The 14,986-nt window shown below is 37.6% G+C and overlaps 1 protein-coding gene across 7 annotated transcripts in view; it reads left to right on the forward strand.

Moving 5' to 3' along the window:
- Nucleotides 1-14,986, forward strand: part of TTC29 (tetratricopeptide repeat domain 29) — a 668,675-nt gene that overhangs the window by 405,139 nt on the left and 248,550 nt on the right. For 6 of the 7 annotated variants that reach the window (XM_058721224.1, XM_058721230.1, XM_058721227.1 and 3 more), the window contains exons 4-5: nt 207-297; nt 12,946-13,062. The gene's annotated coding sequence lies outside the window, so the exon portion shown is untranslated. The remainder of the gene's footprint in view (nt 1-206; nt 298-12,945; nt 13,063-14,986) is intronic. The other variant, XM_058721223.1, reaches the window with a different exon arrangement.

Genomic DNA, 14,986 nt, shown 5'->3' on the forward strand with positions numbered 1-14,986 from the left:
GTTCTCTTCCAGCATTTATGTGTTTAATGACTTTCAGGATGAGCTCTATCTACTGAGAATGCTTGCAATGGTCGTTCATTTGATCATCAACAGCACTCCTGTCTCCATCTCATCTTTCAATCTGAATGTTTAAAAAAAGGAGAAATGATTTGGAGAATTTTCAAAGCTTATGTATTTCAAGTGAGACACCCATTTTTTTCTGTTAGGAAACCAGCAAGATTCATCAACCCAGCAAGATTCTGCTTTTATAAAATATGCCTCCTACCTATGAATTTCATACAGAATTAAGTGCATAAAGTAAGTAAATTGTATTTGTGGTAAGCTTTTATTCAGTTAAAACAGCCTCATCAAATATCCTTCTGCACCTTTAAAGGTTTCTTCTTTTCACAAAGACAGCTGCCATTTCAAAAACAATTCTGGAATCAGAAGAGAGGAAAATGTGGGGCTGCAAAAAATATGGAAAAATCACTTACTGGAGTGCCCATGAAGTCTGGAGTCAGGAATTCTGGAGTCATTATCTTTTTCCAATTCAATGAGCTTTCTCTAATTGTTCCTTTGTTAATCACCCAAGTTAAGACATGGAATTCTAGATGAACTATAAAGTGTTACATTATTCCAGTTATATGGATTGATAGAGGACCAACCTGAGCCCTGAGAAAGTATACCAGGAGTTTGAGATGGAAGGAAGTGGAAGGAGTGGTAATTCCATTGGTGGGACCCAGGCTGAAGAGGATGCCAGGACAATTCTGTTCTTTCTGGGGAGAGGAAGTTAGTAAAAGATACACTTATATAGGGCAAGTGCTAAGATATGAGGGGTACATTAATGAAGTGAAAGGTGCAGGATAGTTAATGTGGACGATATTAGAAGAAGTTTTAATAGTATAGCTTGCTAATCAACATGAATGCTATTGTCAGTAGGTGGTAGTCTGTCAGATTATATGGAGACTATATAATGACGTGATTTGGAAGAGTCTCGAGGAGGCCACTCACCTTCAAAGGGACCATTCCCATCTGTGAGATGTAGCTAAAGTCAGTAGGAGGTGATGATTAGGAGCAAGGACTTTGGAGTCACAAAGTCTAAATAAATACCAGGTCTGCTGCTTATTAGCTGGGAAAACTGAAGCAATATGGAAGAAATGAATACATGGTGCACATCTGTGTGTAGCTTCACAAAGCTCTAGAGGCAGAGCTAATCCTAACCAGGCCTGAAACAAATTATTCAAACAGTAGGGTCAGTATCTAGCAGGTTGGGGCTGATCTTGAAGGCACATAAAGGCAACACAGGCTACTTCGGGCAGTAAGAGCCAAAAGGCTCTCAAATTACCTATTCACAAAACAGAGTATTAATCATATTCTCAATGGCAAAAAGGTCTCAATTACAAAAATTAGCTCTGTCTATTACAGTCAGACAACATTTTGTTAAAATCATATTTGATCTTTTACAGAATATTCACAGAGTGGAGACCAAACATGAATCCTTGAACAATACTCCAAATCCTGCCTTGTAACTAGTGCCAGGGAGACTCTGTGGGCACAGATGCCCCACCTTGGACTTCTAAATCTATCAGTGTTGGCCCTGGGCTCTAGACAGTGCTGCCTCTGAAAACAACATAATCACTATCACTACTCTCAGCCTTGCCATTTTCTGCATGATCGTTATGTGTTTGCATGAGTCACTTGTGGTTCAAAGTCTGAAGCAGATGTCTCTAATTGGCTGACACTGGCAGTGTATCAGTACGCTCATTGCAAAGGAGTCTCAGAAAGTAATGTTTTGGCATACTGAGCTTCTGTACCCGGAAGTGAACTTCTTATAGCTTACAAGGTTTCCTAAAATATGAGTAGAAGGTTCAGAAGCAGAATGACTAAAACACAATGACAAATTCCCATTATGACCTACCATTCGGGCTGCCCACTGTCAACATACACCAGTATTCCTATACTTACACATATTTTAAAAAGAAAAGTTACTACCCTCCGTAATACAGTTCTCATTTGTACAACCAAAGTAATGGTCATTCCATACCCAAAAGGAGTCAACCAAAAATATTGCGTGTTACAGATCCAAGATTGTTCAGTAATATCCATCATGCTCAAGTTCTGGTATGATTTCATGTCAGTATTTTAGGTAGATGAAAGTTTGTTTATTTCTACAACTTGTCATGCACGATTATATAAAAGTATATACAATTTTCCTCTCCACTGTACATTTTCTTTTTATTTTATCTTTTATTTTTTTCGATTTAATCAGTTTATGTCTTGGAATAACTTAAAAATGCATTCCAAGTGGATACAAGTCCTTGGTGTTTCCAAATATTTGAGATTGTTGGGTCTTCTAATAACTTTAACTATTAGACACAGAGGTTCTGGAAGGCAATCCTCGCCAAGGCTCCCCTTGGTTTCATCCTTATTTCTCCTTTTTTCTTGGTAGGCAAGATCAACCATCTAATCAATATTATAACCATTATGAAGAAACCAAAATACCAGATAGCAGTCTTAGCTACTCTAACTCAATGGAAACAAAATGTGTCCCTTGGTAGAATCATTTCTCCCTTTGGTACTAAGGAGCTGTATCTCAGTACATCCTAGAGTTGTGTTGTTAAGAAGTAAAGTTTTGCAAATGGGATATTAGGTGTACCAAGCAGTACCATCCCTATTCTCTGTGTTCTTGGACCTAAGTATCCTGGCTCTGGGAAACAGCACCATACATTGATTCTTGTTTCAGAGTACATACTGTATCCTACAGCACAACATCCCAAACTTAGAAAGTAGTGTGTGTCAGCTGGAGCTCTAAGTCTTCATTTGTTTCCTTTTATAAGGTCAGGATCTTATGGATAATAGATTATGTGTAAAAGCAGTTAAACCATGAGTATCAACAAACTCCCTTGTTTCATCCCCGAGAAGCCATTTGCATTGTAGCCATAAATAAGGCATTTATAAGTCCATAGGTGGTGATGCTGTCAGAAGCATAGCCAATAGGGAAGGCAAATATATATACAGAATACATGTCTGTTCTAGTTAGGACAAAATACTGCCTCCTCTGTGATGGAGGGGATATAGTATAACCAGCATGCTATTAGCTAGTAGATTGGTCCTTCTAGAATATGGTATCCAATCAGGAACATGGGGTTATTTATTGCTACTTGCAAAATGGGCTCTCAGCAGTAGCAAAAACTAGGTCATCTGTGGGGTGGGAAAATGCTCGTTACTGTGCCTATCCATGTGTTCCTTCCTTTCCTACCAATATGATCATGTTGCTCATAAACCATTGAGTAAGCTCTAGAATAAATTTACCTCCACTGAGCAGGAAAGTCTACCTGACTGTTAAGAGACTCTTTTATCTACTCTGGGTCTATTCAAAGTAGTCTATCCAGACTCTTTTTTTTTTTAATGTTTATTTTTTGAGAGACAGAGAGTGAGTGAGCAGGGGGGTGCACAGAGAGAGGGGGAGAGAGAGAATCCCAAGAAGGCTCTGTACTGTCAGCGCGTAGCCCATCACAGGGTTTGAATCCATGAACTGTGAGATCACGACCTGAACTGAAACCAAAAATCGCTTAACCGACTGAGCCACCCAGGTGCTCCTACCCATATAACTCTTATCCAAACTTCCATGTCAGCAATCTTGCTTTTCCCATGTCTCTGATCTTTCAGGAAAACTAATAGATAATACCCATATATCAGCATGGACTCTTTCCTCAAACACTTCCTCCATCTGGGTAAAGTGGACAAGAGGATATACCATTCAATATTCTGCCCACTGGGAGGATTAGCCCAGTTGGAATTCTTACCTTTTGTACCATGGCATAAAATGTTGAAGAGAATTTAGCAAAATTTTTAGAAGTGTTGTTCAGGGTCCTTCAGAAGGTGATGCAAAGATGAGGTAGGTAATATGCAAGGATTTTATTTGAAGAAATGCTTCTTTGAGAGAAAATAGGGAGGGAGCTAGAGAAGGCTAAGAGAGCCATCAGACTCTGATGCAGTTCTGATCTCAAATAAAGGAGAGAGAGAGAGGTTTGGTGGAAGTACCCTAGACTGATAGAAGGTTTGGGGAAACAATAGGGAATCCTTAAGCCAAAGTTGGCCTTCAGAGAAGTCAGTGTCTCTCAAGAATGGGTTTACTTCTTCTGCACACAGTCATTGGCTGGGAATGATCTCTGGGAGGTGTGGAACCACAAATTTCAAAACACAGTAGCTGGTACCCTTGGTTAATTACACACCCTGTAGTCAAGTCAGTGGTCTCTGAGGTGCATTCTCACGGCCACTGTGATGCATAAGATATTCTCAGTTATCTGATTATCCTAGAAAAAATGTAAAGATGTTACAGCTAACATTGTTCAAAGAGCCACTGAAATTATTATTTTTTAATATAATTTATTGTCAAATTGGCTAACATACAGTGTGTAAAGTGTGCTCTTGGTTTTTGGGGTGATTCCCATCATTTATCGCTTACATGCAACACCCAGTGCTCATCCCAACAAGTGCCCTCCCCAATGCCCATCACCCATTTTCCCCTGTCCCCTACACCCCCATCCACCCTCAGTTTATTCTCTGTATTTAAGAGTCTCTTATGGTTTGCCTCCCTCCCTCTCTGTTTTTAACTATTTTCCCCCCTTCCCTTCCCCCATGGTCTTCTGAAATTGTTATTCTTAAAACTTTGTTTTATAATATTCAAAATTCTTCCTTCCTGGGTATGTTTTTGGTTCACTGACTTTCTATTTTCCCTTGTGGTCCCTTATGTTACTTAAAATTTTTTTAATGTTTATTTATTTTGAGAAAGAGAGACAGCAAGCATGAGCAGGGGAGGGGCAGAGAGAGGAGGAGAGAGAGAATCATAAGCAGTATCTGTGCTGTCAGCACAGAGCCTGACACGGGGCTCGAACTCACGAACCATGAGATCATGACTTGAGCCAAATCAAGAGTCAGACACTCAACCAACTGAGCCACCCGTGTGGCCCTACTTAAAAATTTTGAATAAATCACATAGAACCATAATTACTTTTGTAATAAAGAGGGTCAAGATGGGGGTAATTACCAAGAGAAGTCAATGGTCACTAACCTGGCCTTCATAAGATGACTCTTTCTGGATGGATTACTCTAGTCAAAGACCTGTTCCTCAGTTTTGAAAATCCAGAACCATGACTACAGCATATCAAGTGGTGAACAACCTTAGTAAACACAAAATAACTAAAGACACATGCTGACACATAAGCCAAATGCCAGTGCATTTGTAGTGGGAATATATTAATTAATTTATTTGTAGTGAGAATATAATTTCAAGGATAACCTAAGTATTCATAGTTGGTTAACCAAAACACAACTTCCGTCCATTTAGGAAACTCTACAAAGAGAAGGAAATTATACATATTATTGTTAAGCATGGGATAAGAGGAAAGAAAGCTAAAATAATAATTTAGGAGAGAATCTTTGGAGTCAGATCAACCAAGGTTCTTTGTAGAATGTTCCTGTAAGTCACCAGTTTCACCCATAAAGAACTGATGCCCTTTTTACTTTATTTCACTCTTCTTGAGGAACATTCATAATTTTCCCTGTCCTGACTATACCTAATACTATAAAATCAATATCTGTTCCAATTATAATCCCAAATATACTAAACTGATGAATATATTATTGTGTGTTCAGTTTTTCATTGCCTTGGTTGGAGCTCAGATTTTTATATTGCTATGTTGTTTGGGGATGACTTCATCTTCCACACCTCTGTGCCCCTATATTCTAGAATTCATGTGAATCTAAAGAGCTAAGGTTTTCTGCCATTGTATTCTCTGTATACCTGGCACACCTCTACTCATTTTTCGAGACTCAAAATTACATTTCAAACATTATTCTCTATAAAGTGTTTTGTAGCTGTCAAACTTCCACTCAGTCCTGGGAAGCTGCATAGTCCCTCCTCAAGGCACCCAAGGTGATGTTATTTTATAGCACTTATCATGTGGTACTGTAGATTTCCGTAGGACTGGATGATCCAGGGAGGCACGTTGGCCATGATGGTCTGTGCTGTACCAGGTCCCATTAGAATAATTGGTTATGCAAACTGGCTGAAGGAACATAACTCATGGGGTGTGAATGCCTGGGTGTCCTGAGGTCAGTACTAGAGGAGAATTAGATCTGAGTGCAGAATATGAGGCTGAATGAGTCAGGAGCAGAGAGGATTAGGCACAGCCTGGGGACCAGAATGGGATGGCTAGGACTTAAGAGATTGAGAAGAAAAGGACATCAGTCCAGTTCTTTCTGATGCAGGTGCAGATGGGTCACAGAGCTTGAAAACAAAGAAATAGTTGTCTCTTTTGCATGTCTGTCTTGATTCCTAGGCTGTGAGTTCACTGAGAACATGATTTATCTTTGCATTCCTACTCTAGCAGACTACCTGGCCTACTGAAGTGATGAATGGATGGATAGATAGATGAATGGTTGGTTGGATGGATGAATGGATTTAGACTTTCAAATTTAGTGCATAGGACTGCTACTCCATATTTTTTTGTTATGTCTAATTCAGCTTTTATTTATACTTTTATTTAATAAAGTTATTTTAGTATGAGACTGAACTGGAAGTTATAGAATTTTACCAAATGTGATATTTATCATCTTATTTATAACAATCTTTGAAAAATATTATTATATTCAATATAATATATAATATGTTTATATGCTTATATATATTGTTAAAATTGTTCATAGAACCACTGAAGTTATTATTTTTAAAACTTTTTTTTATAATATTCAAAATGCTTTCTTCCTGGGTATGTTTTTGGTTCACTGACTTTCTGTTTTTCCTTGTGGTCCTCTATGTTACTTAAACATTTTTTTTAATGTTTATTTATTTAATTTGAGAAAGAGAGCAAGCACGAGCAGAGGAGGGGGAAGAGAGAGGAGAGAGAGAATCATAAGCAGTATCTGTGCTGTCAGCACAGAGCCTGACACGGGGCTTCAACTCACGAACCATGAAATCATGACTTGAGCCAAAATCAAGAGTCAGACATTCAACCAAGTGAGCCACCCAGGTGCCCCTACGTAAAAAGATCATGAGATCACATGATCTCATCTATATAATATATATATTCTATAGAATATATAATCTATATGTAAATATATAATATGCTTATATATAAAATATGCTTACATATATTCGATACATATAGAATATATGTTTTGTTCATGAATTTAGAATTCCCCTTGTGTATACAGTTAGATCTTTGTCCTTGGAAAATGGGAAATTTCACTTCTGAATTGAATTGGAAAAATATTGATATGCCTCTTAATATCTTAAAATGATATTTATATACATATAAGCAGATATGTATATACACATATATTTTTATTATGATGTGCACACATAATTAAGCTTTTGAAAGATGTGACAACTGTTAAAGCATATTATTTTGTTGAAATTTGCCTACACTTGTAGAAAACATTGTCATTGTAGTTTTATCCAGTGTGTGGAGGCACAAAATGAGTAAAATTAGCAAAAAGCATATAAAGTATGTTCAAATTCAAATGGCACTTTTTTTAATTGGCAGATTTAGCTGTCTGAGAAAACAGAATGCAGCAAACAGAATGCACAGTATAAAAACACTGAAAAAAATGGGAAAATAAGTTTTAATAACAACTAATATTTACAAGACATTATAAAAGAAAGTTCTCTGTATACTTTGGCATTAAAAACAATGTGGTTTGCACACATTGAGTGAGAAAAAAAAACAATTAAAACTGAATTTAAAACCAAGATAATATACATTAGATGTCAAGACAGGTAAAAGATTTTCAAGCCGGATCCTAAAGGCTTTCCAAACTTCTTAGATGTTGATGATTTTCAGGCAATTATTTCCTATACCCTTAATTTTAAAATGTGCTTTCCTAACATTAGTATGACTGAGTATCATGCCTTCAGCCTGTTGCTTCTCCTTTTCCAGCTCTCTTGCATTTTACAGAATCTTGCCAAACAGTTTGAGAATGTGTAGTTCAAAAACTATTTGCTGATTATATTTGATTGAATCTTAAAAGTTATTTTTCTAGGTTCTTTTAACTGCAAAACACTTAGGACAATTAGAAGAGTGTTATACACATTGGTACAATCTATAAAAATGCTTTCAACTCTAAATTCAGCATAAAAATTATTGCTTGCAAACATCAATAAGCAAATGGCTTTTTATTTTACCTTAGAATATTTAGTTCAGTGCACTGTTTATGTAAAATCAATAAATATTGACTAGATTTCTCCACCTAATTTATTTTACAAATAGGAAATAGTAAAACCTCAAAAATATTTTATATTTTCAGCCAGGTAAAAAAAATGCACATAATCACTTGACTACACAGATAGAATATTTTGGGGGCACCTGAGTGGCTCAATCAGTTAAGCACCCAACTCTTGATTTCAGCTCAGGTCATGATCTCACAGTTGGGGAAATTGAGCCTGAGTCAGGCCCTGGGCTGATAGGGTGGAGCCTGCTTAGGATTCTCTCCCTCCCTCTCTGTCATCCCCTCCCCCACTTCCACACACACTTTCTCTCTCTCTCAGAATAAGTAAATAAACTTAAAAACAAAACAATAACAACAAAAAATCAAATAGAATATTTTAGCCTCCATTTTTTAAACTAATTTCATCAAATCTCGATGTAACAATAGAAAAATATATGTAATTCCGTATAATCTTTAATACAATTTCTTTTTTTTTTTTAAGTTTATTTATTTATTTTGAGAGAAACAGAGACAACATGAGCAGGGGAGGGGCAGAGAGAGAGGATCCCAAGCAGGCTCTTAATCAGCACAGAGCCCCATGTAGGGATCAAACTCATGAAATCATGAGATCATGACCTGAGCCGAAACCGAGAGTTGGACACTTAGCCAACTGAGCCACCCAGGCACCCACTCTTTAAAGGAAATTTCTTAATAGAATCTTAGAGTTTCAACTATGACTTTAGAAAATGTATAATGTTAGGGGTGCCTGGGTAGCTCAGTCAGTTAAGCGTCTGACTTCAGCACAGGTCACCATCTCACAGTTCTTGGGTTCGAGCACTGCGTCAGGCTTTGTGCTGACAGCTCAGAGTCTGGAGTCTGCTTGGGATTCTGTGTCTCCCTGTCTTTCTGCCCCTTCCCTGCTCATGCTCTGTCTCTCTGTCTCTCAAAAATGAATAAATGTTGAAAAAATTTTTTACAGAAATTAAATGTTATAAAATGTTCAATGTGAATAATTGATATCTATAATTAACACTTACTAATTTGTGTTTTTTAATTAAGTTTTACTTCATTTGTACTACATCCTTAATTATTGTGTAAATTAACATTCTTTAGTTGTAAGGAATAAAAGTCAACTCTGGCTAAGTTCAGAAAAATTAATTTATTGGAATGGATTTCAGAGGTTCACAAAATCATTGTGAAGCTGTGAACAAGACTTGGGAAGGGCAGATATGAGGACAGATCCTGGGGCCAGAAACCAAGAACTGTGTTTTATTGTCTCAAGGCAGACAACAGCTACAGATGTGATGACAGGCCAGGATTCATATCAGCCTCTAAAATCCAAAGTTACGCAAATAAGCATTTTGATTGGGTAGGCAAATTTCAACAAATTGTCCTTCACATTGGAGTGTTTGTCCATCTAAACCCTCCAGAACCTCACTGATGTGAGAAAACTCCTGTGTTTTCATAAGATGTATATTGTCCCTTTTCCCATGCATTTATAGTATGAGGGTATAGAGTACCTGGTATATCTTGCTCTCCAGTTTCTGCTAAACAACCAATCAGTGTCGCAATCCAGCCTGATATTCTACAAGATGGTAAGAGAATTAAGGTCCCTGTGAACTAAATTGCAGCAAAGAGCCAAAGTTGACAGATTACTGAGGTGGAAAATAAAAGTGTACTTCTGTTCTTGCTAAGTAAAAGCAAATCACTTCTGTTTTGTTTTGTTTTTCTGTGAATCAAAATATGGGAGTAGGCAGTATATGCTGCTTATCAGGTTGCTCCAGCCAGAAAGCTCTATCAGGAACAGCGGCACAATGATTAAGCTTTTATTCTTCAAAACGTACATCTACTTTGTCCACCTAACCCAAGGAAACAAATAGGAATATGCAAAGAATTTTCACTCCCAAGTTTTCCATGTGTGAAGTTCCTTGCAGATGTAGTATTACTTTCCATTTATTCTCCCATGACCAAGATATGAATGAAATATACTAGGTAGTGACACTTAATATGCTGTTTAAAGTCTGAAACTCCCCTGAATGCACGCTGAACTAGTTTGTCTACATTGTTTATCAAAATATATAGATTGGTAATCCGTACCTACTTTATAGCCTGCTTTGGCTGTGTGACCAGTGGAGTATAACGACCCCTTGATGGGGCGCCTGGGTGGCTTGGTCGGTTAAGCATCCGACTTCGGCTCAGGTCATGATCTCACGGTCCGGGAGTTCGAGCCCCGCGTCAGGCTCTGTGCTGACAGCTCAGAGCCTGGAGCCTGTTTCAGATTCTGTGTCTCCCTCTCTCTCTGCCCCTCCCCTGTTCATGCTGTCTCTCTGTCTCAAAAATAAATAAACGTTAACGACCCCTTGATGAAAAGAAACCCTTGTACACTGTTGTGGAAATGTAAACTGGTACAGCCAATATGGAAAACAATGTGGAGGTTCCTCAAAAAACTAAAAACAGAGTTACTGCATAATCCAGCAATCTCACTCCTGGGTTGGGAAGAAACAAAATCTTCATCTCAAAGAGATACCTACATTCCCATGTCCATTGCAGCATTATTCACAATAGCCAAGGCATGGAAACAATCTAATGCCCTCCAGTGGATGAATGAATAAAGAAAATGTCACACACACACACACACACACACACACACACTGGAATATTATTTAGCCATAAAAAAGAATAAAATTTTGCCATTTGCGACCACAAAAAAATTGTATACTTGAAAGATGCTGGGAGTAATCTTAAGTGTTCTCAGCACACACATACCAGAAGAGTTCATTATAAGGTGGTGAATATGTTAATTACCTTGGTCTTGGTAATTATTTCACAATTTGTATATATATTAAATCATCATGTTGTACATTTTAAATATATGCAGTTATATTTTTCAGTAATTTTTCAATTATTCCTTAACATAGATTGGGGAAAAAATAAAGTATATATTAAGACTTAAATCCAACAATAAATAAGAGATCCCCAGGTAAACTTTTGTTCTAGAGATGAAGGTCATCACGTGCAAATGAGGGAGAACCAAAGAAATTGTATATGGGTGTCAGGACCAATCTGAAGTTGCATTATACCTTTTTGTTTTTAATTTATTTTGAGGGAGACAGTGCGACCTGGGGAGGAGCAGAGAGAGAAGGAGAATCCAAAGCATGATGTGGGGCTTGAACTCGCAAAACTGAGATCGTGACCTGAGCCAAAATCAAGAGTTGGACGCTTAGCCGGCTGAGCCACCCAGGCGCCCCCCATTATGCTTTCTTGCCCCTGCTTCTCTGTATCTTTTACCCAGAGGAATCTTTTTGAGTAAGTCTTGCTAGGGTCTGGTGAATCTTTCCAATTATCTGACCCACTGTAATTGCTGCATAAAGGTAGAATCTCAAGAACTTCCTCTTGATGCTCTTGTACCATAATAACCTTTATTCTAAAGGTCAGGTGATCACTAAAAATTCCTACCATCAGAAAAATAACCGTAGGATGGGCCCAGAGTTTACTAGGCCTATTTTAGACTTAAAAAACCAAACAATTAATTTACCTTAAATCTATTAATAATGGATTAAAAATTAGCATTAGCATTAACTCAGAATTAGTGTATGGTATCTAACAACCCGAAAGTTTTGGGTATACTCTTTTTTCCAGTACAGTTACCTGAGTGAATAAATATAGTTACCTTTAAAGAAAAAAAGGAGAAAGATTCAAGTGCACTTTGGGTGTAATGTCTGGACTCCAGGGTACATAGCTTTCATTCAAGGGGCTGTGGTTCTCATCTTGGCATTTAATGAAAAATCAGTACTCTCTACTGTCTATTATGGGAACTCAAGCCAGGCTTCTGTTTATCAGGTTTAGGGGATCTTTTTTCTTCTTACACAAATTAAGTTCTAAGTATAAAGGTTACCCATTAGTTTGATTCCTAGCAATGTCATGACCAATTAATCATAGCCACAGATCTCTGTAGATCAGGCTATTCTAATGAACACATTGGCATGGCTGAATATTATGGCAAATGTACCTAGTCTCCCACTGAGATTTAATAATTCCACTGACCTCTTCTACCTTGGGAACATTGCATCTCTATTAAAGTCATGGTGCTTTTTTTCGATTATAACACTTCCCACCAGCACTTTTAACCTAGGGAAATAAGTTAGTAGAGAACTTACAGAGGTTTGGCATTTTCCTCTTTAGATCTCAAATTGTTGGTGAAGGGAAGATTTTTAAGACTTTCTTAGGGAATATAGTTAGAAGGTGAGCCATATATGATATATGCACCCTAGCATCCTATCTCTGAAAGACTTTAAATTTCTGCCTTTAAACCAAATTTTTTGCAACACAAATTACTATCCATTTGGCCAGATATACATTAACTAAACCAGGAAACTATTAAATAAACTGTATCTAATCACCTAAAATAGCACATGGAATCTAAAGTCTTTAAAAAATCTACCCATCATGACAAATTTATACTGATATTACATTCCAAATTCTGGTATTACATTCCCCACTTTTTGTTCAAACACCCTAAAAATCCATTCTGGAGGAAAAACAATGTTTCTGGAATTTGGCTGACATAAACTAGCAAATTCTGTGCACACGCGCATGTGTGTCTGTGCTTGTGTGTGTATGTGTACACATGAGTCATCTCAGAGTTGTATTTTTTCATTTTTGTCCCCTAGGACACTATGAGATTTAAATCTAATTACAGATGTGAATATTATGAGGTGCTGAGTAAGAAAGAAATTACTGTATTTTTTCTTCAAGGGAACAACCTCAGGCAAAAAAGTAACAGTATCTTCAAGCAAGGGAAGAATAGCTGTGTGACCAGTGGAGTATAAAGTGGATTATTTATCTTTGCAAAGACGCTTCAGTGGAAGATAGGTAAGAGGGGCTTTGGACTTCCGCTTACTCAATGTCTTCTGAATATGCCTGAATAACTCCATTTATATTGTTAAAGCAGCACTCTTTTCTGATGAATGCCCTGACATTCACATGACAGATCTTCCTGGGCTATAGAATCAGCTCTTGTTGTGATTAAGTCACTTGACTTTTTGTGCCAGGATGGTTATATAAAGCACGGTTAGCCCATGCTTTGAGAACAGAGATTTAGTATTTTTAGTTTGTCACTCTCTTCCTTATATTATCCAGTGTCACCAAAAGCAACTACTCAACCGCAAATACTTGGATTCATTGTTTCACAATGATCTTTGGTTGTGGTAGCTCCATGATCTGTTAGACTTTTACTCTCCCCAATGGAAAATTTTTCACAAGTAATCTCGGTTGATAATTGCTGTTTCATCAACGTTGTCATGGTTTGCTACCTTTCCTTGTAAGGACAAGAATCAGAGCTTCATTGCTTTTCACCTTAATGTAGATAGATGATCAATCGTAAGAACCCTTCCCTGAAGTTCCTTTTCCCACAATCCAGCCTCTGGTGCCAACATTTATGTCAGTTAGGATTTAATCCCAAGCAACAGAATTTTGCTGTACTTCATTTAGACAAAAGGAAGCGGACAGAGATCTGAAAAGCTGGGCTTGGGAACTGGTAGGAATCAATGCAGATTCTGAGACTAAGGAAGCAGAAACCACAACCATATCTTGGCAGGAATTATCTTGGCAGGAGGCCACTGCTGGTATGGAGTAAATGCCAAAACTTTTGGGGTTCTTTGTCTTGCTGCTCAAAATTCAAATTCTAAGGTGGAAGCCTGAAATTGACCCTCTTCAGTCATGTTCTCTCCTGATTAGACAAGTATAAGGATACCTGCTACTGTCCCACTGAATTGTATCTAATGGAATTTGATATTTCCTCAAGATGTATTTTTAGGAAGAAGAACGTGTAACAGCCAACCTACATACAAATAAATTAATTTGATCCAAAATTGTATTTATTTTCTTATATTTTTTAATGCCTATTTATTTTTGAAGGAGAGAGAGAGCATGACAGGGGAGGGGCAGAGAGGAGGAGACACAGAATCCGAAGCAGGCTTCAGGCTCTGAGCTGTCAGCACAGAGCCCAACATGGGGCTCGAATTCATGAGCTGTAAGATCATGACCTGAGCCCAAGTCTGATGCTTAACTGACTGAGCCACCCAGGTACCCCTATCCAAAATTTTAGATAATTATATTAATTAATTTATCTATTACAAATTTAAGGCAGGTAGTTTGTGACTTGACTATTATGATTTAATCAATGTCTCCCTGTAACTTTTCATCGCATTTTCTAGTTTTGTTCTATAATTTCCCTTCCTTTCTTTTCTTCCCCTTAATTTTTCCTGTGTCTTATTTCAGTATTCCATTCCTGAAAAATGTTTAGATATAAAAAGCACATATATGTACCTCCCTTCCCTCCCAAGATCCCAGTGAAATAAAAATGTGTAAGTACCACAACAAAAATACTAATAACAGTGATGAAAATAGGATATTAGCTATCAATGGATGAGAGATTTAAGAAACCACCTTAAGATACAAAGTGGAAGGGAGTGGGGTAAAGGATGAAACAGGTAGAGAAAGCCATAGCACTGGAGCGGCCAAGGACGGTCTTCAACATAAACCCTGGAGTCATTGTTCAGCATCTACAGGGTAAGAAGAGCAAGAAATGAGAAGGGAGGTTGAAAATAAGGGCAAAAATAGTCTGTATATGATGAATTTCACCACTCAAACCCCTATTTATTTATTTTTTTTTAATTTTTTTTTAACGTTTATTTATTTATGAGACAGAGAGAGACAGAGCATGAACGGGGGAGGGGCAGAGAGAGAGGGAGACACAGAATCGGAAACAGGCTCCAGGCTCCGAGCCATCAGCCCA

This window comes from Neofelis nebulosa, chromosome 3 (assembly GCF_028018385.1).
Source record: "Neofelis nebulosa isolate mNeoNeb1 chromosome 3, mNeoNeb1.pri, whole genome shotgun sequence".
Taxonomy (NCBI): Eukaryota; Metazoa; Chordata; class Mammalia; order Carnivora; family Felidae; genus Neofelis; species Neofelis nebulosa.